Source organism: Arvicanthis niloticus, chromosome 16 (assembly GCF_011762505.2).
Source record: "Arvicanthis niloticus isolate mArvNil1 chromosome 16, mArvNil1.pat.X, whole genome shotgun sequence".
Lineage (NCBI taxonomy): Eukaryota > Metazoa > Chordata > Mammalia > Rodentia > Muridae > Arvicanthis > Arvicanthis niloticus.
Genome location: NC_047673.1, coordinates 27,026,887 through 27,051,103, shown reverse-complemented (window position 1 = coordinate 27,051,103; position 24,217 = coordinate 27,026,887).

Sequence of the window (24,217 nt, the reverse complement as noted above, 5' to 3'; positions counted from 1 at the left end):
ATGGAGACCAGCAGGGATAAGGGGCGGGGTCGAATGGGGTTAGTGTTTAAAAGTATAGTTTATGCTAGGGACTACAAAAGGCTGGCGTAAAGATCCACAACATATAGATGTATCTAATATCCCCAGAGTGCTATACTCACAAATTCTTAAAATGATAAATACTGTATTAGATACATTTTATCACAATGCAGAAAGTGCACTCGTGTGCCTATCTCCCCTGCTAAATTACAATTTCCCCAAACAACAGAGCTGACTTTTAAAGTATTGTTAACCCAAAGCATTGAACCTAAAATGTTTAGACCACAACAAACAGCTTCACATACAAGACATACTGAAATGGATTCACACAGACACAGAGGAGGGGTGGGGGCAGAGGGGGAGGGGAGAATAAGTAACTTAAAAGCTGTCAACGTTTTAATTTTTTTTAACTCCACATCTGTTTATTGAATATGTCCCCAAGTTTCAGCACTGGCAATGACCAAATCATCTTGGAGAAGATAGGGTTTCTCTGCCCACTGGCTACCCTCCAGCAGGGAGGAAAGCGAAGGCAGGAAGTCAAGGCAGGGAACTTGGAGGCAGCAACTGAAAACTGAGGCAGAGACCATAGAGGGACACTGCTGACTCTCCTGATCTCCGTGGCTTGTTCCATCTTTTTTCTTGTCTTTTTTCTTTTTAAATGATTTTTGTTTTTATTTTATGTGCATTGGTGTTTTGCCTGTGTGTATGTTGATTTCCTTGAAGTTAGAGTTAACAGACAGTTGTGAGCTGCCGTGTGAATTGAACCTAGGTCTTCTGGAAGAGCAGCCAGTGCTCTTAACCAGAAGCACCTGCCTTATGAAACCCAGGGGTAGCACCTGCCATCAGGGAACTGGGCCCTCTCTTGTCAATCATTAATCGAGACAATGACCCCGCAGGCTTGCCCACAGGCCATTCCTCAACTGAAATTTCCTTTTCCATGGTGACTTTAGTTTGTATCGAGCTGATAAAATCTAAACGGCACAGTGAGGAAGGCCAAGTCTCTGTCCACACAAGGTGTTCCTTCTACAGGGACAAGCTATTTACATATAAGAGAGAGACTGTCACATGGATCTGGCTCCTGCGGCACAATGAAAGATTGTTGGAATCTTTCATTTTGCCAACCACATCAGGGGAAGCCCCTAAATGATGAGAAAGACCCGGAGTCGGACAATTCCAAGGAGGAGATTCCAAACACGAACGCTTAGGTGCTGGTGGAGAAGGAGGTCCATCTTCAAAAGCACAGGAAGGCCGTCGAGCCTGGACTTTCATGAACAAGGAGGAAGACAGTGGTGCCAAACTGTGTTCCAATGACAGGCAATCAATCATAGGATGTAAAAGATAAGGAAGTCATTGTTTGTTGTGAGACACAAGAGATCTAACTGAGCATCAAGGAGAGACATGAGTGGGTGAGGATGTAGGGGCCGAGGGCCGCTCTGCAAAAGGCTTGCATGGGAGGAAGTGGAGTAATTAACATGGAACACGGGGTCAAAGGCGGGGTTCTGCAGATGGCACTGAACACTGTGTTAGTTCATCTCTCACAACCATAACACGAGGTACATGTCAGTCTGTTGAGCATGTTATTTCCACTAAAGGTTTTCATTCACTACCTTCTATTAAAAGACAAACACAAGGCTAAGTGTTTTCATCTTCCCGTTGGCAAAATGGACAACACCAAAATGCCTAGCTGTATAACTGGATTTATGTTCATTGTTGCATTCCTTAATGACTTAGACTCTTCCGTTAAATCCATTAAGGGCTTGTCACCTTTCAAACACTATTCAGTGCCCGCTTCAGTGACCTCTGAATCTGATTTCCAATCGCCAGTGTTGCTTCTAGCTCTACCTCTCTGCTCCTGCTTGGAAATGACCACAGCATCTCTCAGTTCTCAGACAGTGCGCGGTTCCCATTGCTGTGTTCTCCTTAAACCTGGACGCCTTGGTACCACTCAAGACTCTAAGACCTGGCAAGGTGGGCATTGTCTGTTTTTTAAAAGTCAAACTTTATCTTTAACCATGTGACAAATAAATTTAATAATTAGTTTACTGAGACTAATATATTTGTTAACGTTACCTCTATGTCAGAGATGGTGTCAGAGGTGGGTTAGTGGGAAACACAACCTGCCCCGGGTTCCTGCCGGCGTGGGAAGGGGTTCATGGGTACAGCAGGACTTTCTCTGACCCCCCAGCAGTATAAATAATGGATGGAAGCTTCTAATAGTTCAAACCTCAGGCCTTTCGCTAGGACAGTCTCCCAGCTGGCTCATCTAACTTAACCCAACCATCTTGTCCATCACCCGCCATCTTGTCCATCACCCGCCATGTGGTCAGCTCCATGCCTTTCTCTCCACTGCAGTCAGTGTCTGTTCCTGTCTGTGTCTGCTTTCGTTCTCTCTGCCTGGAAGTTACACCCCCTACTTCCTGCCCAGCCCTTGGCTGCCAGATCTTTATTACAACCAATCAGTAGTAAGACATCCTCACAGCAATTTTTGATTGCCTTAGGCAGGTGAGGAAGGGCGAATATTTACAAAACAGAAAACCCAGCCATGGGCCATAGGAATGAGAATACCAGAGTTCTGCCAGCACTTTGTTCTCTGCTGGTACAGAATAACTATTGAAAATACAGAGACACACCTTCACACAATGAAAGAAAGGTTATCCCAACTCATTGGAGAATCTGTGGGAGTAATCCCAGAGACTTAGCCAGGTTACCAGGGCACCAGCAATCACCTGTTTACTCTGGCCATTGCACACTGTCCTTGAATGTTGTTAGAAAACAGTCCAGTCACTGCATGCACGGAAGGCATTTTCATTTCTTTGAAATTGACATAGAATTTCAGCTAAAGAAAACTTTCTGAAAGTTTTCAGATTACTCTTCTGGAAAACACTATGTATGACTAGTATACCTTATATATAACTAGTATACAAATACTACATATCTAAATAAAACACGTGCAAATTTTCTTTAAAATCATACAAAACATCATATGGATAATGCACTAACCATTGTTGTGCATTATCGATATAAAAAACCTAATTCATTGTTGTGACAATTCACCGTGCCTCAAGCTACCTGCACTACAGTTTCCATAGACTATAACTAACCAAGCTCCCCCGGGCTGGCTCCTAGGTTAGGAAGGGTCCTGTGAGCCCTGTGGGACATGATTCCCCGGTTGGAGAGGTTTGCAGTAGAGGTTGGCAGAGCCTTTGAGGCGAACCTTTTCTTTTATACAAAAACAACAACAACCCTACGTGGAGTGTAGTCCTTGTTGGTCTCTCATGGTGGTTAGATTGAGAACAAAACTTCAAGATACACAGTTTCCAAAGTCCTTTTTTGCTTTCTGCATAGACTAACAAGACCAGGAAAGATAGTGGAAATCAATTGCATTCTCCACACTCAGCTAAAATGAGAGGTACAAGGGTATTGTGAGCAGGAATTTAGGACTGCCACTTGAGAATCAAATTCATAGGTAGGCAGAGTTCTGTGCATGTTGACCTTGAAGAGTGGCTAGGGCCACTTTCCAGGTCTGTAAGAAGCTTTGCAGTGAGAATCTCTGATCCCTGAGACTGTGAGGGGAGAGGTGCCTACCATGTCAAGTCACAGGGTGGGTGTTGCATCAGCCTGAGGAAACCACTACAAGTATCAGCAGAAAACAAATTCTAAACACCAGCATCACAGAGTGTCCTGGGGAGAAAGAGAAGGGGGAGTCCTGAGCCTCACAATATCCCTGTACCTCTGGTTTTACTAACGTGTTACAAGGTAATTCCTCCCTGGCCCTATTAGTTCGCACTAAAGGAGAAAAGGGCTTTGGAAACCATAAGGTATCCTGAGCCTTTGTTCTGAACTCTAGAGACCTACATGTACTCACCCAAACTCCAGGAGACCTGGGTTGTTTGGTTGGGGTTGTTTTGTTTTGTTTTAATAACAGAATGTTCAGCTCAATTTGGATCCCAGGAGAGATTGGCCTGGTGTGTTTGTGAAGCTGACTTTAAAGCAAGGGGCCCCTTTTCCAGCAAAGTCTGAACTGAGAATTTAAGTCATGATCCTCTCTCCCTCTCCCGTCCTCCCTCCTCCTCCTCCTCCCTCTTCCCTCCAAGTCTTTGAGAAATAATGATTTCGGTGGTATATTGAAAGGCAATAAATAAAGTCTGCATTCACCTTGAGTGGGCCGCTTAACCTTTCTGAGTCTTAAATTCAATCTTTTGTAAAAAGGAGCTATCTCCAAACCCCCAGGCACATTTAACTATAGGGAGAGTTTAGTCCAAGGATCCCAAACTGACAGTCAGAGGTCTGGGTACCTCTGTGCGCCGTTTCTGCAAAACTGGCAGTGATTCTCAAACCCATTCCCCACCATAAGCCTATTACCCATCATCCCCCTCCAGTTCAGACGGGAAGGCCAAGGATCACTAGATGGGTTGGCAGGTGTCCTTTGATACTGTAGAGATTTTAAGAAATTCTCAGTGGGATTGGTAAAAACGAACAAACAACAAGAACAAAATAAGTCCCCTCTACCACTCACCTACTTCGGACTATATACAGGAAAGAGATGTGGAAAACCGAGTGAGAAATGAATCCACATGCCCTTTGGGTAACAATCAAAAGACTGTTATCCCACCGTACCCCACAGCTAAAAGGCTATGCAGAGCTTCACGGAAAGCAAGGGGCAGAAAGGAGAGGGCTACAGTGGATACCAGCGGCAGGGCAGTAGAGGCTTCACAGAAGCCCTGCTTCCTATGCACCAGAGGAGCGCCCAGAAAAAGAAAACTGCCCTTGACCTGGGCTGCAAGAAAGGAACCCTCCCTACAAGTACCTCTGCAGAGAAAGGAACTCCTGCAGCAGCGTCGGAACGCCTACCGTGTCGCAGAGGCTTGTGCCCAGTGCAGCCACAAGAGGGCGCCCAACGACAAAAAAATCAACATTTGACTACTTGGCACACAGAAGAGGGTGATGAGTCAAAAGGATTTCACTGAAACTTTTTTCTTTTGAGACCTTACATTCTTCCCTCCTCCCGAGAACCCAAAAAGATAGGAAAATAGGGGGAAGGAGCTCATAAGCAAGGTGAGTGAATAAAACGGAAACCCACTGTACCCAGCCATGACGCCTATTCCCTAGCCAGGAGCAGGACGAATCTAAAGGAGTGGTTGCTGCTGCCTACACTTGTGTAGGGAAAGCCATGGAAGCGCATCCACAGGCAGAGAAAGCTCATCCTATAGGAAATTAGAGCACAGTGTTGGGAAAAATAAATCAAGTTGGCTTTTTGCTCCAGAGTCCCTTAAGACCTAGCTGCATCCGGGCCATTACAGAGTGAAGTGGAAATTTCTGGTTTAACAACCCAGTTGTGTCATGTGATGTTTTCCTGGAAAGCTGTCTTGTGAGAGGGCATGTTATGCTTTTGCTGAAAACAGGCACTTGAGAGGGCGCTTGATGTTTAGAAAGAATATAAATGGAACCTCACAAACAGTAAGAGGGCGCTCTTGTATGTATTGCTATGCCATACAATGCTTCCCCGGTCTGCGCTGGTCTTCATTGCTCCTTACTTCATAGACAGAAATGCGCCATAGACGTTCTTGTGGTATTCCAACCAGAAACGGTCGCTTCCGCTGAGTCAAGCCCTTTCGGCAGAGCCTTGCTGTTTCTGCTGGATCGTTCTGCTGCTACTGAGCGTGTGTGGTGTTTGCTATTTGGGCTAGCATGCTGGTATCCTGACAATAAAAGTGGAATTACTCCAAGGAACTCCTTGTAAACAGGTTCACACCACCTTTTTCCTGTTAGCCTTCTTTTTCTCCAACCTCTGGTTGGGGGGGGGGGGTGCTTAGAAGGGAGGTTGAAGTGTTTTAAAACCCTAAATAAAGTAGGTTTTTTTTTTTTTTTTTTTTTTTTAAAGAAATCTAAGCCTGCACAGCAGACCTCCACTCAGCAAACACAGGTGTTTGTTTGCTTGCTTGTTTGTTTTAATTTGGTCTTGCCCAGCCTGGAGGTGTGTTGGCTGATGGTGATACTGGTAGAACTGGTTCTACCAAATGGCCTGGCTTCTGATGTCCTCAAGATTTCGGCCAAGCAAGGAGAGCACAGGAAAATGTCCCATGACACATCCTGGTCAGGTGTGGGCTGAGTGTACTGCATGCAAGGATGCCCAGATCATAGTTACTGCCTCTGTGTGTGTGTGTGTGTGTGTGTGTGTGTGTGTGTGTGAGAGAGAGAGAGAGAGAGAGAGAGAGAGAGAGAGAGAGAGAGAGAGAGAGGATTGTTACAAAAACAAAATAGGTCATTTTAACTTATTATAAACAATATAGTTCAAATTCAACCAAATATTTATACCTCTAAATCTCTGAATTCTGAAACTCTGCTCAGAATAATACATGTGACTTTAAGAAGGTATTTATCGCTGGGCAATGGTGGCGCATGCCTTTAGTCCCAGCACTTGGGAGCCAGAGGCAGGCGGATTTCTGAGTTCCAGGCCAGCCTGGTCTACAGAGTGAGTGAGTTCCAGGACAGCCAGGGCTATATAGAGAAACCCTGTCTTGAAAAACCAAAAAAAAAAAAAAAAAAAAAAAAGACTATCTACTGAACAAAGAAAGATGGCAGAATTATTATTTTTTTATTTATTTTTATATTTTATTTACATTTCAGATGCCATCCCCTTTCCCCATTTCCCCTCCCTAGAAAACCCCTATCCCATGCCCCCTTTTCCTTTTTGCTTTCATACATTTTTTAAAATGTTAATCAAAGGCTTTATAAGTTTGGTAATGCTCAATCAGAAGTGTAACCCACTACCCAACCTAGATATATCAACTATCTTTGACTGGTGGAGACACAAGAACATCTGCCTCCATGTCCCCCTCTTTCTCTCTCTTTCTCTCTCTCACCACCTAGCTTCTCCTCTCCTTCTCCTCCTCCTCTCCTTACTCCTCCCACCTTAGCTGCTCCTACACATCACCCTTCCTGTTAAAATAAAATTTTTTCTCTCAAAATGCAATTAGAGCATAATTATTCCTAATTGTACCAGTGAGGTACAAGATAGTCCTAATACCCCAGTCCATCATTTTGTTGACTAACCAGAACCTCTGTCAAGATGGCAGAATTATTTAAGAAGCTGTTTCAGTGAGAGCCGGGTTTCTGGCTGGAAGTGGTCACCGAGAAGCTTTCTTTGACCAAATAGTGATTTGGCTGAGGTCAAAGCCAGAATGTTTGTGAGTCACCACAATCTTTCGGCAATGTGGAACTTGTTTGGAAATCAAAACTGACTTGAATATTTTCTTACAGCAGTGGCTCCATGACATGGAAAGAGGAGTCGAGGTGGAGTTGAGAAAGTTCTTCAATAAGTTAGGTGTAGTTCACCCGATATAAGTTCATAACAGGACTATTAGTGTGGCCCAGGTAGGTGCGGCAATAGAAAAACTCAGGGACCTTGGCATTTCTATTTTTTTTTTTAAGTTTTTACATTTTCTTTGTTTCTGAGAATTTCCTATGTGTTTACTATGAAATCCAATCGCATCTACCCTCAGTTTCTCTTTCCAACTCCTCCCCTGCCCCTCACTAATACACTACCTCCGAACTTCATTGTTTTTGCTTTTGTTGTTTACTTACTAAGTCAAGTTCATCCTGCTCATGTGTGAATGAGTATAGAGCCACCCACTGCAACATGAGAAACCTACCCATGACCACACTCAAGAGAAAGAGTGGGTCTCCCGCTGCCGGCAACTATCCACTGCCCATAGCTCCTTAGCCAGGGATGAGGCCCAGAGAACATCCATTTCAGAAATTCAGGTTTTGCACAGCTGTTAGGGGGTTGTGCCTAAAATAGCAGAAGACATTCACAGCACTTGATCTCACTATCTGGCTCTTATGCCCTGCTCTGCCTCCTCTTTCACTGAGTTCTCTGAGACTTGATGATGGGAGGAGGGTACAGATGTCTCATTAGGGCTGAGGGCTCAGTCTCGTATCTTCAGTTCTTTGACAGTTGCACATCTGTGCATTGACTGCTGCCCATAGCAAAGAGAAGCTCCTCTGACCAAGAATGACAGCAGCCCGGGGCTCTGGATATGAACATAAATGGTTAGAATTTATCAAAAACAATAGCCGATTCTGCTTTACAGCCTATGACCTGCCCGGCCATGGCTTTGACCAGAACTATAGTACCAAACATCAAATGTCCTCCTGTGAAGTCAGCCACAAATCCAATCAGCTCTGCCATAACAGTTATACCACTATTGCCCACCAGTGGGTGAATGTTACCTGGCAGGTTGTTGAACCAAGCAAGGCGCTATGTTGGATGAGATCTCTAATCTCTTTCCCCCAACAGCCCACCTATCCCCTCCCTTCCTGTACTGTGAGGCTTAGCCATCAGGGAGGAAGTTCCCCACAACACTTTTATTTCTATGTAGGTATTTGCTCATATCTCTAGCTGAAGATATGCCAAGAATGTTTTCCTGTCAAGCTACGGTCATGAAGCTATGGCTAATCTCATTTCTTGAGGGTTTGGGGGGGGTGACATTAGGGGATCAGAGTTCCTTTCCTCTATGTCCTTGCGTCCTACATCGATAGGTGATAGTTATGGGTGGCCAGTGCATGCAGAACTTATTGTCCAAAGATGGTCGGGGAAAAGGCTACACTAGCTAGTGCTTCTCACTAAATTGAAGATGGAAACACAATGTTGGAACAGAAAATGAATACGGACAAACTGTGAGATACAATTATGTAGAGATGAAAGTGGAGCCAAAGAAACAAGGGGAATGGTGGCCTTATACACTTGGAAAAAAATGTGCATTGTGGCAGATGCTTCTTTTTATTTTCAAGTGATTGACTTGGCATTTTGTTCTCTTTTACTCTATGTACTAGAACAGCATATTCAGCCAAAAAAAAAAAAAAAAAAAAAGGTAAAGGGGTTGAGGGTGACATTTTATCAGTGACAGTGTAACATTAAAATCGAGTTGCAAGTTTAGGAAAGCTTCCAAACAGGTGAAAAGACTCTGACAAAGCTGATCAAGCTAAGAATTCACAGAGCAGCTGACGAAGGGCTTCAAGATCTCAAAATGAAGACTGTATGCCCAGTAAGTCACAGCACTGGGGTTGTTTCTGAACCAGTTCTAGCTTTCTTAGATCAATTTTAATGATGAAACACACACACACACACACACACACACATACGCATGTACACACATACGCATGTACACACATGTACACACATGCACACATTTGATGACCCTTTTTCTTTATTTTGTTTGCTCTTGCTTATGTACCTTTGTGACAAAATGTGAACCACATTGTAAGTTGAGAAATGTTTCCTAAAAGTTGGAAAGAGGCTGCAAAATCTCTCTCTCTCTCTCTGTCTCTCTCTCTCTCTCTGTCTCTCTCTCTCTCTCTCTCGTTCACACACACATACACACAAACACATGAACACAAATATACACACACAAACACAAGTTTCTGTGTGTTTAAATACCTCCCACCCATACATCTGAATACATTTATACAGGCACACAGATATACACTTAACAATCTTAAAGAATCTCTCCTCCATAGTCTGACCCCTAGTGTGCTTGACCTGCTTGGTGACTGCTCATCCCTCTGTCAAGGACCTTAGGGTATCCTCTGCCCCCTCACTTCCATGACAAAAGCTCTGGCCAGGCATGCTCCCCCACAGTCCTCATCACAAAGGCTCTAGCACACGGATGTGTCTGTCTAGACAGCAGACTGTGCTACTCAAAAAAAGAAAATCTGAGAAGCAAAAACCCCTAATTTTAAAGGAACATAAGCAAGAGAAAACTAAACAAATAAGAAAATAGGTCATCAAAGAGAGAATAATGGCGCCCCATGGGTGGAGGTGAGATGACCTTAGAAGTCTTTGTTTAAAGGTCTGGGCCTGACATTTTCTCACTTTCACTGTTGGCACTGAAATTCTACCAGCAGGCCTTTCTTTTCTTGAGGATATTTTTATTTATTTATATTTATTTATTCACTTTGCATCACAAGCACAGCTTCACCCTCCCGCTCATTATCCCCTCCCCTTCTCCTCAGAGAAGAGGAAGCCCCCATGGGTACCAACCTGACCTGGCACAACAAGTCACAGCAAGACTTAGCGCATCCTCTCCCACTGAGGCCAGACAAGGCAGTAGAGCTAGGAGAAAGGGATCCAAAAGCAAGCAGCAGGCAGAGGAAGCCCCCACTCCAATTGCTAGGGGACCCACATAAAGACCAAGCCACACATCTGCTACAGATGTATAGGGGGCCTAGGTCCAGCCCATGCCTACTCTTTGGTTGGTAGTTAAGTCTCTGCGAGTCCCCATGGGCTTGGGTTAGTTGACTTTGTAGGTTTCCTTGTGGTGTCCTCAATCCCTCTAGCTCCTTCAATCCGACCCCCTCCCATTCTTCTACAAGTCTCCCCAAGCTCCCCCTAATGTTTGTCTTTGGGTCTCTGCATCTGTTTCTATCTGCTGCTGGATGGAGCTTCTCAGAGGACAGTAACGCTAGGCTCCTGCCTGCAAGCATAGCAGAGTATCATTACCCTGAGTAATCAGGGATTGGTTCTTGTCCATGGGGTGGGTTTCAAGTTGGACCAGCCATTGGTTGGCTGTTCGCTCAATCTCTGCTCCATCTTTATCCCTGCACATCTTGTAGGCAGGACAAATTTTGGGTGAAAGGTTTTGTGGGTAGGTTGGTGTCCTTCCTCCCTCACTGAAGTCCCACCTATAGCTTTTAAGAAGAGAGAAAATGAGACTTATTTCCGCTAACGACTTGATTTTCTTAATGCTATTGAAAGAGTTCTCTATTATAAGGCTAGTCAAAACTAAAACAATACTTGATACATTTACCTCACTATGTATCTATTAGGGGAAAAAAATCACTAGATAGATTCATTGGAATTTTAAAACCCTAAAAAATAGTTCTCTAGTCATTCAAATGATAATGAAGAATGCTTGACAAGTGATACTCAGAGACACCACCACAAGGAAGCAGAAGAATACATTGTTTCGGAGATGGGAAACAGTTCTAAAAGAGGGGGTCTCTCCTTCCATCTAATAGGAAAGAAACCCACAGGTTCACTTTGAAACAGGACCCGCCTCCAAATGTCATGTTTGGGTGATGATTGGCCTGTTATAAAAACAGTCAGAAGTGACTCTTATGACATGATAAAGAGCGGAGGGCAGAAAGGAGACCTGTGCATCGGAGCCTTCTGGTGAATGGTTACAGAAACTCTTGTTTTCACGTTACAGAACGTCTCAAAATAGGACGCAGGCCTGCAGAGATGAGTCGGCAGTCGAGAGCACTGGCTGCTCTTGCAGAGGAGCCAGGTTTGGTTCCCAGCACCCACACAGAGGCTCACAACCCCCTGTGACTCCAGTTACAGGTGATCCAATGTTCTTTACTGGTCTCTGCTGTCATTACACTCACATGATGTATATACATACAATCAGGCATACACACATACACACAAAATTAATATTAAAAAACTTTTAAAAGTCAGCTGAAATTAGTTATTTGAGGCTAACATTTTTTTCAGTAATTTATTTTTTAATTTACTTTACATCCTGATTACAGTCCCCTTCCCTCCTCTCCTTCTCGTTCCAATCTCCTCTCCCCATAGGCCCCTCCCTTCTCCTCAGAGGAAAAACCCCCTTGGGTACCACCCTGCCCTGGGATATCTAGTCCCAGCAGGACTAAGCACATCCTCTCCCACTGAGGCCCAATCAGGCAGTCCAGGTAGGGGAAGGGGATCCAATGACAGGAACAGAGTCAGAGACAGTCCCTGCTCTACTTGTTAGGGGACCCACACGAAGACCAAGCTTCACATCTGCTACAAATGTGTAGGGGGTCCAGGTCCAGCCCCTGCATGCTCTTTGGTTGTTGATTCAGTCACTATGAGCCTCCATGGGCCCAGGTTAGTTGACTCTATAGGTCTTGTGGTGTTTTTGACATGAGGTTCTGAAGTGAATTTGGAGAACGAGCTTGACAAAGGACAAGAATCATGTTGCGTGGCTGCTCCAGACGGTCCGCCCTGTTCCATTCCTGACCTGTACTTGAGTGTTTCTGAGCGTCTGCCTTTTGTCTTGTCCTAACTGTCTATGACACAATTCTGCCAAACCCTTTGTGACCTAATGCCCACATCACTCTGGTGTCCCTCCCACCTTTGCCTTGTCTCCAAAAAATAGTACTCTATACATACTTTTGACTGTGTTTACCTCTCTGTATCATGAGTGCACTTAACGTGTCTGTCTGTCCGTCCCTCCAAATAAAGCTGGCTTCCTCTTCCTGTCACCAGCACAGTCTGGTGAATGAATGGATAAATTAACACTATGTGGGAACAACCCTGCCCCAGGCCACCCTCACTTAACCTCTCTAGTTCTGGCTTTCAGTGCTTCCTGTTAGGAAGGAAATACACCAGTAGATAATTCAAAAATAATAGCTGAAATTTTATGGCTCTAAAAACTGTGTTCTATATCAGTTAATTATTGCCGCATAATAAAAGTCTCAGAGAATGAAGCTGACTGTTTATTGGGTTTCGATAAGCGGTTCCTTTCTGGCCTTTTCTGGGCTCATTGCGACAGCATTCAGCTGGCTGGGATGGAGTCGTGGCTTGTCAGAGGCCTCAGTGGTAGCTGTGGGCTGGGCCTGGTGTCACTGCCAAGAACCCTTCCATCCTGAACACACAACCAGAGCTCGCTCCAAAAAGCCCCGAAGCTAAAGCAATTATTAAGCACGCGCTGCTGTCAGGTACGCAGGAGATCTATAGACCAAGGTAAATCACGTGGCCGTGCCGAGCCAATGAAGGGAGAAGTTAAACTTTGCCTGTCATCGAGTAGAACAGCAATCTTCACTTTTCATTTTTTAAATTCGGTTTTAATTAAAATTGAACTTCATCATTTCCCCCTCCGTATCTTCCCTCTGGCCCTCCCTGGTACCCTCCCCCAAGCACCTCCCATACCGCCCCTATCTCTGGTCGATAGCCTCTTTATTATTATTGTTAACGTGTGTGTGTGTGTGTGTGTGTGTGTGTGTGTGTGTGTGTGTGTGTAAACACAAGTCTGTTGGCATACAACCTGCTAAGTTCATTCTTCTTGTTTTTGTATCTGGCTTCAGTGCTAACCACGCTGCACTGGACAATCAGCAGGGGGCTCATCCCTGGGAGAGGCTGATTCTCCGTCATCTCTGTAGTTATTAATTACTGTAGGTCTTTGTCTAGGGGCGGGACCTTGCAAAATCCCCTTTTACGTTAACATAGAACTGCATTTTTAATCAACTGTAACTTGATAGTAACCTAAGGAGCTTTTTATTTCCTTGCTACTTCTGTAAAGGAGACTTTTTTTTTCCTTTCCCTGATACAGCCCCGCCTCCAGCCCTTAACTTTAGGTTTCCATTTAATTGCGTGCATCAGATCTTCATAGATCTTCGATGATTAAAAGCAAGTCTCGAATTCTTGGCTTGTAGGCTTGTTTTTGTTCTTTGACTACTTTAAATGTTGGCTATTTAATCAAGCAGATTTTTTTTTTTTTTTTTTTTTTTTTTTTTTTTTTTTTTTAGATTTTTACCAATAAAAGATACATTGGGCTTTTAAAAATTCAGAATTGAAAATAATTTTGCTTGTTTTTAAACCCCTTTATAATGTGGATATGAGGAAATATTACATTTATATGTTGCCTTAGTTTATTCTGTGTGGCGGTAATAAAATAGCCAATGCTAGGTACATTATAAGGATGAAAAGGTTTGTTTAGCTCACAGGTTTAGAAGCCCAGTTCTTTGGAAACAGAATCTATTTAGCTCTAGGGAGGCCTTCCTGGCTGTATTACAGCAAAGCAGACAATGTCACAGTGGGAACATAAGCCAGAGAAAAACAGGTATTTTATAATGAGATAGAAGGCAAGACAATAGGGAGAAGCCAGACATACAGGTTTGATAACAACTAATGTCCCCTGAGGAGCCAGCATTAATCTCTTTGAAAGGCAATACCCCAAGTAGCCTAATCCCCTGGCACTGAGCCCCACCTTTTAAGTGTTCCAACCCTCCTCATGGCTTCACTGGGGACTGAGGTTCCAGTACACACACCTTGAGAGAACACAGTCAAAGCATCCCATACAAGAGCACACACAGTTCACAATTTAGATCATATCTGTTGAACAATCCTCATCTAGAGAAGCCATGCTCTCAGGTTATACGGGCCTATAAATATCATACATAAATATGTTGAAGGCAACCGTGGAGACCTCAGTGATGCCTCCAACTTGTTCTGGCCTCTATTCATACCCTGGAAATCAGGGGTTTGCAACCTTCCTAATGCTGTGACCCTTTAATACAGTCTTTTATGTTGTGATGAGTATCAACCATAAAATTATTTTTGTGGCTACTTCGTAACTGTAATCTCAGTACTGTTGTGAATCATAATGTAAATATCTGATCTGCAGGGTATCTGATATGTGACCCCCAAAAGTGGTCATGACCCACAGGTTGAGAACCACCACTCCAGCTGTTTACTGTATCTCCCAACCCACTCTGGGTTATCCTTGTAACTGAGTAAATGTGAGCCCTCATGGAGAATACCTGTACAGGGTTACACTCTGAAACAGTTAGGGCAGCCCCCTAGAGGACAAGAACACAGAAGAAGAGAGCATTCTGCTTTCACATCCTGGCCCAACTGCCAGCATGACAGGAAGCCCAGGCTATACCAGAAGAACTGTCGCCCAGCCAAGCCACACAATTAAAACAAACAATAAAGTCATGAAATTTAACATTAAATTTAAGTTTAAAATTAAATTAAAACAAACATTTAAGTCATGAAATGTTGACGTAATTTTTAAGTAACAAAGGGTAATTGACCCAATACTTGTGTAAGTATTTTACGATCATGTTTCATTTAAATAGTAAAATCTGTTACTATGGAGCTGGGAAAGTATATGGATAAAGTGCTTGCTGCGTGGGTATGAGGACCTGAGTTCGATTCCCCAACTTCCATGGAAGAGCCAGGTGTGACTTCCTGTACTTGTAGTTTAAGTGCTGTGGAGGTAGAGATGGGTGGGTTCCTGGATCTCAATGGCCTAGCTTAATTGCTGAGCCCAGGTCCCACTGAGTGATCCATAGCTGCTAGGGAATGCAGAATCATCTTTCTCTCTATGTGTGGCCATCAGATGCCCATCGTCCAGCAGATGGCCCTGCACACATGCACCATGGGAAGTACCAATTGGACTCAGTGGGTTATAAAAATAAAAAGAAGATGACATGAAGGTGGGAGGGGATTGGCTGGAGGGTTCAGTGGGGTGTTGGGGTGGGGAGTGAGAGGTGAATATGATCAAATACATTATATGCATGTGTGAAATGTACAAAGGATAAAAAAAATATCATAAGAACACACATTAGAAAACAAATTTGAGGAAAAAACCAAATTGGTGGTTCTGGAGAATGACATGGAGGTTGATCTCAAGCCTCTGTGTAACCCATACACATGTACACTCACACACACACACACACACACACACACGTACATGACCATGTGTGAGCACAGACTCCCCACTGCCCCCCTTATCAATTACCTGGCGCCTATTGCCATGGAACTTTAGACAGGTCAGTCACAGGGTGTCATTCCCTTGCCCTTACTTTTACATACTTATTGTGTAGTTCAATATTCATTAATTTTGTTCCAGAAACTTCTTCCTCTTTCTCTCTCTCTCTCTCTCTCTCTCTCTCTCTCTCTCTCTATATATATATATATATATATATATATATATATATACACATTTCTACCTTTATTCCATCAGCTGAACATTGTGTACCTTTAACAGTGTCATTTGATTATCTCCTCCCCCCAACTTGGGATTTTATGTACAGATTTTCTAATTAGATAAAATATTAGGACTTAGAGATGTTTGGTTATATTTTGAATAAATAAAAAAATATTTTAAATTAACATATATGGAAGGACTCTCACCTCCACCAGGTGGCTGCTTTGTTGCCTAGAGAATAAGGCCATTTCCAAGTGCTTGTGACTGAGTAGCACCATCAGGACTTCTGCATCTGAGGTCGTCATTTCTCCCAAGAGTTTTCCAACTGACTAACTCCCCAAATCCAGACAGCATCCTCCCAGTGGACCCAATCAGCAGGTATATTCCCCAGGCCCAAAGCGTGGCAGTGTCTGGCAATTAATTAAACCTGTTCTTCTGAACAATCAGCAGCTGGGCAACGGTGTGGATAGAATTGCCTATGAATTGTATTCTGAGAAAGTCATGTACTCAAGAGATTTATACTCAAGTCTAAATCGCTAGTGTCTCAGATCTGATAAAGGAATAGACCACAGTATGGCCATCCCTCTAGATTTCCTAAAGAGTTTGTAAGATTTTAATGTTTTTCTTTGTTTGTTTTGTTTTAAGATGGGGTTGACCTCAAAGTCAACGATAGGCTTGATTTTCTAATCTTCCTGACTCCACTCCACGGATGCTGGTTTTATATCTGTGCTTTACCTATTGGCAGCTGTTGAGCTGGAACCCACAGTTTCATGTACCCTAAGCAAGGTACCAACTCAGCTACGCCCAGCCCTCATGTTCTGTGGATGTCCGTCTTCATCCCGTCAGCTGAACATTGTGTCCCCTTAACAGTGTCATTTGATTATCTCAACTTGGGATTTTACGTCTAGATTTTCCAATTAGATAAAATTATTAGGACTTAGAAATGTTTGGTTATATTTTGAATAATTAAAAAATATTTTTAATTAATGTTAGTATGCTATATAAAAGCTGGCCAGAACCAAATGCTAAGATTTATGTAAGCCCATCTGCAAAACTAGCTCAGTTTTATTTTATGTATGTATTTATTTATTTAACCATCTCAATTTTATAAGGGGCTACATTTTCTTTTTTTTTTTTTTTTTTTTTTTTTTTTTTTGGTTTTTCGAGACAGGGTTTCTCTGTATAGCCTTGGCTGTCCTGGAACTCACTCGGTAGACCAGGCTGGCCTCGAACTCAGAAATCTGCCTGCCTCTGCCTCCCAAGTGCTGGGATTAAAGGCGTGTGCCACCACCGCCCGGCAGGGGCTACATTTTCAACATGCAGTTTTGACCAACGGTATGAAAAACTTGAATCTAAACACAAATAGAGAGCAGGTGAAAGATCATTTATTGATAATGTCCCTCACTTGTATTGATTTGTGGCTGCACTTACTGGCTTTGAAACTGGATCCTATATTGACTCTGGTTTTCTTTCCCAGAGCTACAGAACACCAGCTAGACACTGAAGCTGTCTACCACTCCAAGACACTAGCGCCCCAGTCAATACCACAGTGTCCTCTTTAGAAATACAGGGCCCATTTTAAACCTACCATTCATTCACTGTAAATTTTAGAAACCTTAAATAAGTGTGAAAGGTTGAAAAGCAGTATTGTTCAAAAATGGGCTTATCTCGGTTTTGTTAATATTATTAAAAAACATACTTTCTTTAGGTGCCTGCCTGTCCCGTGTGCTTCGTAAGGACCATCTCGCCTGCCCTCATAACTATCCTACTGAGCCCGAGAGGCTGCACTGGACAATGGTTTATGGGAACACCAGTTGCCCAAAGGCAAAACATTGATGGCAGAGCCTGTAGTCTGTGCTCAGCTCTGTCCCAGATCAGGTCTGTGGCTGTTTGACTCATTATGTCCCTCTGCAAGCTGCCTTTCCTCTCTGTACCTCAGACCTCACATCCTGAAGAAGAAAAACAAACAAACAAACAAACAAACAAACAAACAAAAAAACGCCACAAAAACTTTACAGACATGTTTTCTAAGCTTGTTTGAGATTCATCATTGACTTATTTGAATGTTTCCAGGCTAGGGATATCCCTAATATGTACAACAAGGCTCTGGGCTTGATTCCCCGGCACTAAGAAGAGGCAGAGAGAAAACAGACAGAAAAATAAACAGAAAGAAAGAAAGAAAGAAAAAAAGAAAGAAAGAAAGAAAGAAAGAAAGAAAGAAAGAAAGAAAGAAAGAGAGAGAAAGAAGGAAAACAGGGAGGGGACAGAGGGAGGGAGGAAAGGAGAGGGGAGGGGGAGGGAAAAGGGAAGGGGAGGGGGAAAAACAAGGGAGGGAGGAAGGGGCAGGCATGAAGACAAGGAACATTCCTATATCCGTATCAGGGCATCTCAGGTTGTCCCAGCCTTTCTGAGCCTCTCAGGGTCAGGAACCCAAGTATTCTTGGCCAGTAGGTGATATTGTGTTGCTGTTGACTCAAGTGAACGGAAAACCTGATAAAAGCCTTCCCGATGGCATCTAGCTTGACAAATATCTGACAAGTTTTGCGAGTTTAACAGGTTCCCTTCGGAATGGCTTCGGCAAGGTGGAGGAGGCCTCGGGTGCTGACCTGCCTGAGAGTGGCCCGTTTCAAAGGCTCCCGGTTATAGAGGCCTCTGTTTCTTATCCATCGGCTCTCTCACCTCGCCTAAAGTGAGCAGCATGCAGCACAGCCTCTGTGGAGACAATGCCCCGAGGTCTTCAGCACACTGGCTGGTGATGTATGTGTTTCCCTTCTTTCTCAGACCATCACTGTTTCAGTAAAATTCAGTGAGAACAACAGAAAACACCAATAGAACTTTCCAGGACAGCTGTATACTGTCTTCAACTGAGAAACATGCCCTGCCCCTTGAGGTATGACAGGGAACTACCGCCCAGGGAGAGGGCCTTTCAATCCTTACACACTGCTTTTTTTTTTTTTTTTTTTCCCCAAGACTGGAGGACCTACTAGTCAAAACTAATGATTAATTTTTATATTACCCAAAATAATAAAACTGATATATTATTTAGTTTCTGTAAAGTATCTAGTGCTCTTTATTTTTAGACTAATTTTTCTCATAGATCCAGTTTAATTCTCCCAGGAAAATTTACAGTAAGCCACATAGAGTTGTTGCCTGTGTTTTTAGGCTCAAAGCAATTCCATACATACCCAGTATTCACATACCATGACACTATAAACATAACATCAGGTCATTCAGAGAATTGTTTTATCTGCCTAGCAACCAGGAAAGGGTATGCGGAACTCCAGGAAGGAAGAGAAAAAAAAAAATGTTTCTCAATACTTCTCAGCTGATTTGGTATGATATTAAAGGTAACCCAATGGAAAAGATAAGATTAACATTACGGTTTAAAATAATCCTGATTATAAATTTTTTTAGTATTATAACTGATTTATGAGTCAATTTTTTTTTTTTTTTTTTTTTTTTTTTTACTGCCGAGTGTCTCTATAGTGTTTCCATGCCATGCATACAAAAGACGAATGCATAGAAATAAAGGAAATGGGATGTGTGCCTGTCACTTACTGTGTGAGCATTTCTGTGACTTGCCTCAGTCACATTAAAACAGAACTTAGCTCCCTGCTTTCCATATCAGATTAGGTCTAATTGTGGCCATAAACAACTGACCGTGTGGACATAATTAGGAAAGCCAAGTGTCTGTCCCAAGAATGCAAGACGGGCGGGGTATGACCTGACCTCTGACTCACACCTTTAAGGCAGACAGATGTGAGAGGATCTCTGGGACAAGGTCATTCTGGTTTATACAGGAGCTCCAGGCCATGCAGGGTGACAATATAGTGAAACCCTGTCAACATTTAAAAAAAAAAAAAAAAAGTATTTTTTATTTCAACGGAAAAGAAGTAGAGCAACTCAATTTAATTTTTGTTTTTGTTTTTTGTTTTTTCGAGACAGGGTTTTCTCTGTGTAGCCCTGGCTGTCCTGGAACTCACTCTGTAGACCAGGCTGGCCTCGAACTCAGAAATCCGCCTGCCTCTGCCTCTCAAGTGCTGGGATTAAAGGTGTGCGCCACCACTGCCAGGCGCAACTCAATTTTAAATTCATATTTTTTGTTTGTTTTGAGAAAGGAACTATGTTGAAGCTCAAAGGAAACCAATCAACTGTAAAGCCCATTGCTGCAGGCTAGCCCAAGCTGACACTGTGCTACATCTGCATTTAACATTTCTCTAGTGCACACTCTGGTGAATCTCCTCCTTGGAAATATGCCCATATTTGCTGCATATTTCTTTGGAACAAATGCTAATTCAGAAATAAAAGATCATTCACACAGTAAAGCTCTTAGAAACAGATGTCACGTCATCTCAGAATTAAATACACCGTTTTCTCTGCCTCCAGCCGTCGGAGGGATTTTCGTTTGTGCATTTTTGCTTGTGAATTTTTGTTTGTTTGTTTGTTTGTTTGTTTGTTTTGTTTTGTTGTTGTTGTTGTTGTTGTTTTGAGACAGAGCTCTTGGCACGTCACCATGGCTGGCCTGAAACTTTCCAGTAAGAATCTTTATTCTGATTCTAACCCACACTGCATGCTATTTTCACCTTTCACTGTTCGGTCTTCTCATCTCTTGTAGGTTTACTGGAAGAAGCAGAGTTCCCTGTCACCCCTGAGCTTGCTCTTTGATGGTTCCTCTCCTCCGGGACTGCATCCATGTTCACTATGGGACTGGACTTTATCATAGTTTCCTAGATAAATTCAAAATACTAGACTTCATTTCTGATGCATAAGCTAATTTTTCTTCTAGTTTTGTTTGAAATTCCCACTGTTTGACATCAAAAAATTTTTTTGAACTTTTATACACGGAGGCTTCTTCTCCCTAGCTTTCGTCTTCCCATACCCTGTGCATGTGTCTTCACTTTTACTTTCCTCGGATTCTTTGAATGTATTTGTTTTATGTGTAATTATGTAATGGGGTTAATCAGTTTCTTACAACAGAATATCTGAGGTAATTAACTTACGAGGCAAAAAGGTTTAAAGATGGAATCTTGGTTTGGTAGACAGGAGCTCAGGCGTGGGAGCCTTAGCTTGTACTCTGGTTCCTATGTGTGTGCTCACCTGGGCCTGTAACCATAGTGCTGAGGATGGCAGGGGCAAGAAGATCGCTGGGGTTTAGTCAGAAATCCTGCTTCAAAGGAGTTGGCTGGAGGGTGGTAGAATAGACTGCCTTTAGCTTCTTCTGATCTCTGTAGGTACACACTCACACACACACGCACAGACACATAGACACACACACACACACACAGTCACACAGTCACACATAACCACACACCACAGTCACACACATAGTCACATACAGAGTCTCTCTCTCTCTCTCTATCTCTCTCTCTCTCTTTCAGATACACAGGCACACACACACACACAAACACACACACACACACACACACACATATATATATATATATACACACAGTCATAAACAATCACATACACACACTATAGTCACACACAGTCTCTCTTCTCTCTCTCTCTCTCTCTCTCTCTCACACACACACACACACACACACACACACACACACACTGATACACACATAGTCACACAGAAAACAAGGAAGTACAATGCCACAACTTGGGGGTTCTGGTCTATGCTCGATCAGTCTCTTGGCTTTGGCCTATGATAGGAACACCACATCATGGTGTGATCTTGAAGTAGAGGAAAATTCATCTCATGGCCAGGAATTAAAACAAGAAAATTAAGGGTTTGTCAAACAAGTAGAGTAATGTGTTACTGAGCTTCTAGGGGCTAGTTTTAAGTCAAGATTTTATTTATAGTCTATAATATTAGGTACATGTGGCTAAAAAATTTAACCAACTGACTCTGTATCAACATGAGATGTCAACAGCCTATGGCAGTATCATCCTTTGAAAGCAGAGAAAAAGTTATAGTCTCATTCTTTCTCAGTTTAACTTGTATTCTTGGCCTTGCTGAATTGGGTTTACCATAAAGGAAGACAAACACTAATGTTCAAAGTCTTAATAATGGACTACAAAATATGGAGGCCAGAGGTAGAGAACCTGGTGACAGCTACTAGCGGCAAACTGATGTGGTTGATGACTTCTCTTGAAGTCTTCAGTTTGAGGTGTGGCTTTTCCGCAGTAAAATCAATGCAGACGGTCACCACTCTGTGCTAGGTGGGCTCTGGGGGCCAGAAGGCTAACAGAAAGTCCAGCGAGAGTGCTTAGAAATAGTCACTAGAAGCTTACAATCCATCCTGAGCCGAAGGGCTGTCAAAGGATACTTACAGAACTGCTGAACTGCAGGGGACAGGGGTGTGGGGGTGGAGGTGTGGGGAGTAGGGGGTGGGGGAGTTGAGGGGATAGGGGGTTGGGGTGTAGGGGGTTGGGGTGGGAGGTAGGGAGTTGGGGTGGGGTGGGTATAGGGGTGGGGTGCTCTCCAGAAGGGAGACTCTAGGAGCAGCTGGCACAGGGAGTGCTCTCAATAGTAACACACTCCAGCAGCTCTGAGTCATGCTTTGGTTGTCAGATTCCACTCTGGAGCATGTGGAACCAAGAGCCGGCTCTGCAGTCTCCTGCCATACTTAGTACAATTCTCCCTTTCCCTTTCTGCAGTGGGAGGAAACTTCCGAGGCTTCCATTTCTTGGTCATGAATCCCTGGCCCTAGCCTGCTGTTCCTTATTTACTATGCTGGAGACTAACATAGTCTCACCAGACTATAATAAAGGCCTTTCTTATACAAACCAGGACCACCAGCCCAGAGATGGCACCACCCACCATGGGCTGGGCCCTCCCCCACTGATCACTAATTGAGAAAAATGCTTTACAGATGGATCTAATGAAGGTACTTCCTCAACTGAGACTCCTTTCTTTTTGAAGACTCTAGCTTGGGTCAAGTTGACACAAAACCAGCCAGTGCACCTGGTTTGCAGAGCATGAGGAGGTGGGGATGGGGAGAACCCGAGGAAGAGTCCAGGGTAGAAGTTTGAGCTAGGGCTGGATGGCACACGGTCTCTGAATGGAACACTTCTGATTTCTTTGGGAACTCAGCTGTGTCACGTGATGTTTTTCTGGATGCTTTCTTGAGAGAGGATGTTTGGCTAAAACAGACACTGGAGAAGGCATGTGATGTTTCTTTGGAACAGATGTTTGAGAGGACGCATGATGTTTGGAAAGAGTATAAGTAGAACCCCACAGACAGTGAAAAGATGCTCTTGCATTGCTACGCCTTGCAACGCTTTGCTGGACTTCACTGGTCTTCATTGGTTTTCCATGATCTTCTCTTTGCAGAGAGAAATGTACCAAAGAACTTCTCATGGTATTCCAGCTATTTCTTGCCGTTTCTGCTGACTTGTGTCAATTCGGTGGAACCTTGCCGTTTCTGCTGGATTGAGCTGCTGCTACTGATTCATGTTTGGTGTTTGTGATTGGATTGAACTGCTGGTATCCTAACAACAAAGGATGGAATTACCCCCAAAGAACTACTGACAATCAGCTTAGAGTCTGTAGAGAGGAAGTTGGAGAGAAATAGAAGCAGAGACTAAAGGGTGACTTAGGAAGTAGATTAGACAGGGCTCCTTCTTCCCCTTGGTAAACGACGACGCCTGGGGCTTGCTCATGAGGCACAGATAAGATGCTGGGAGATGATTCAAAGCATAAAATGTTCATGACACACAGAAAGCTGTTTTCATGCACAATAATTCTGATTCTAAGGTAGAGGCAAATCGTAACGTGCATTTAAAAGCAGAAATTGTCCTTTGTAGCTGGAGAATTTTCTGTGTGTGTGTGTTTGGGAAGGGGGGGGGAGGGGGTTACTATGCATTCTTTCTTAGAAAGCACCATTCAGTGGGTCTGGAATGTGGCTCAGGAACCCCAGGTGGTCCCTGTCTGTGAGCAAACTGGAAAGTCAAGTGAGCTGCTGGCAGCAAGCTGAAGTTCTATTGCAGGCTATGTGTATCATGTGCCTCCATAATACAAAATGCTAGAAGTTACAGACTGTTCTGTATTGGCAGAGTGCAGGTAGGTGGTTCCCAGGGATTGCCTGGCAGGGAGAGCCTCAACACCAGGACAGCTCTGAGCATCACCATCATCGATGTGTTTACACCTTGGTTATTTTGGTATTTTGCATGGATACATATGTTTATTAACAGGTGATTGAATGAGAAAAGTAATAAAAACGAAGGGCCAGATGGCTCCTCAGCCTGGTGGAGGAGGAAGTTCCTGTGTTGAAGGATTGGGTCTGAGGCAAAGGTGCTCAGAGGTGGGGTCTCTGAGAGGGGAATGGTTCCAGTTCATGGAGACTCTGATCTTTTCATGGCTTAGACCACTGCTGAGTTCATAGCTGAATGGGCATTCAGATGTGGGTCTTTGGCTAGAGGAAGTAAATCTGTGGAGGCGTGACTTTGATAGATTTTTGTCCCCAGTGTTCCTCCTTACCACAGTTCGAGCATGTTTCCTCTGCCATGCCCTTTCACCGTCATACACTGCCCTACCAGGGGTG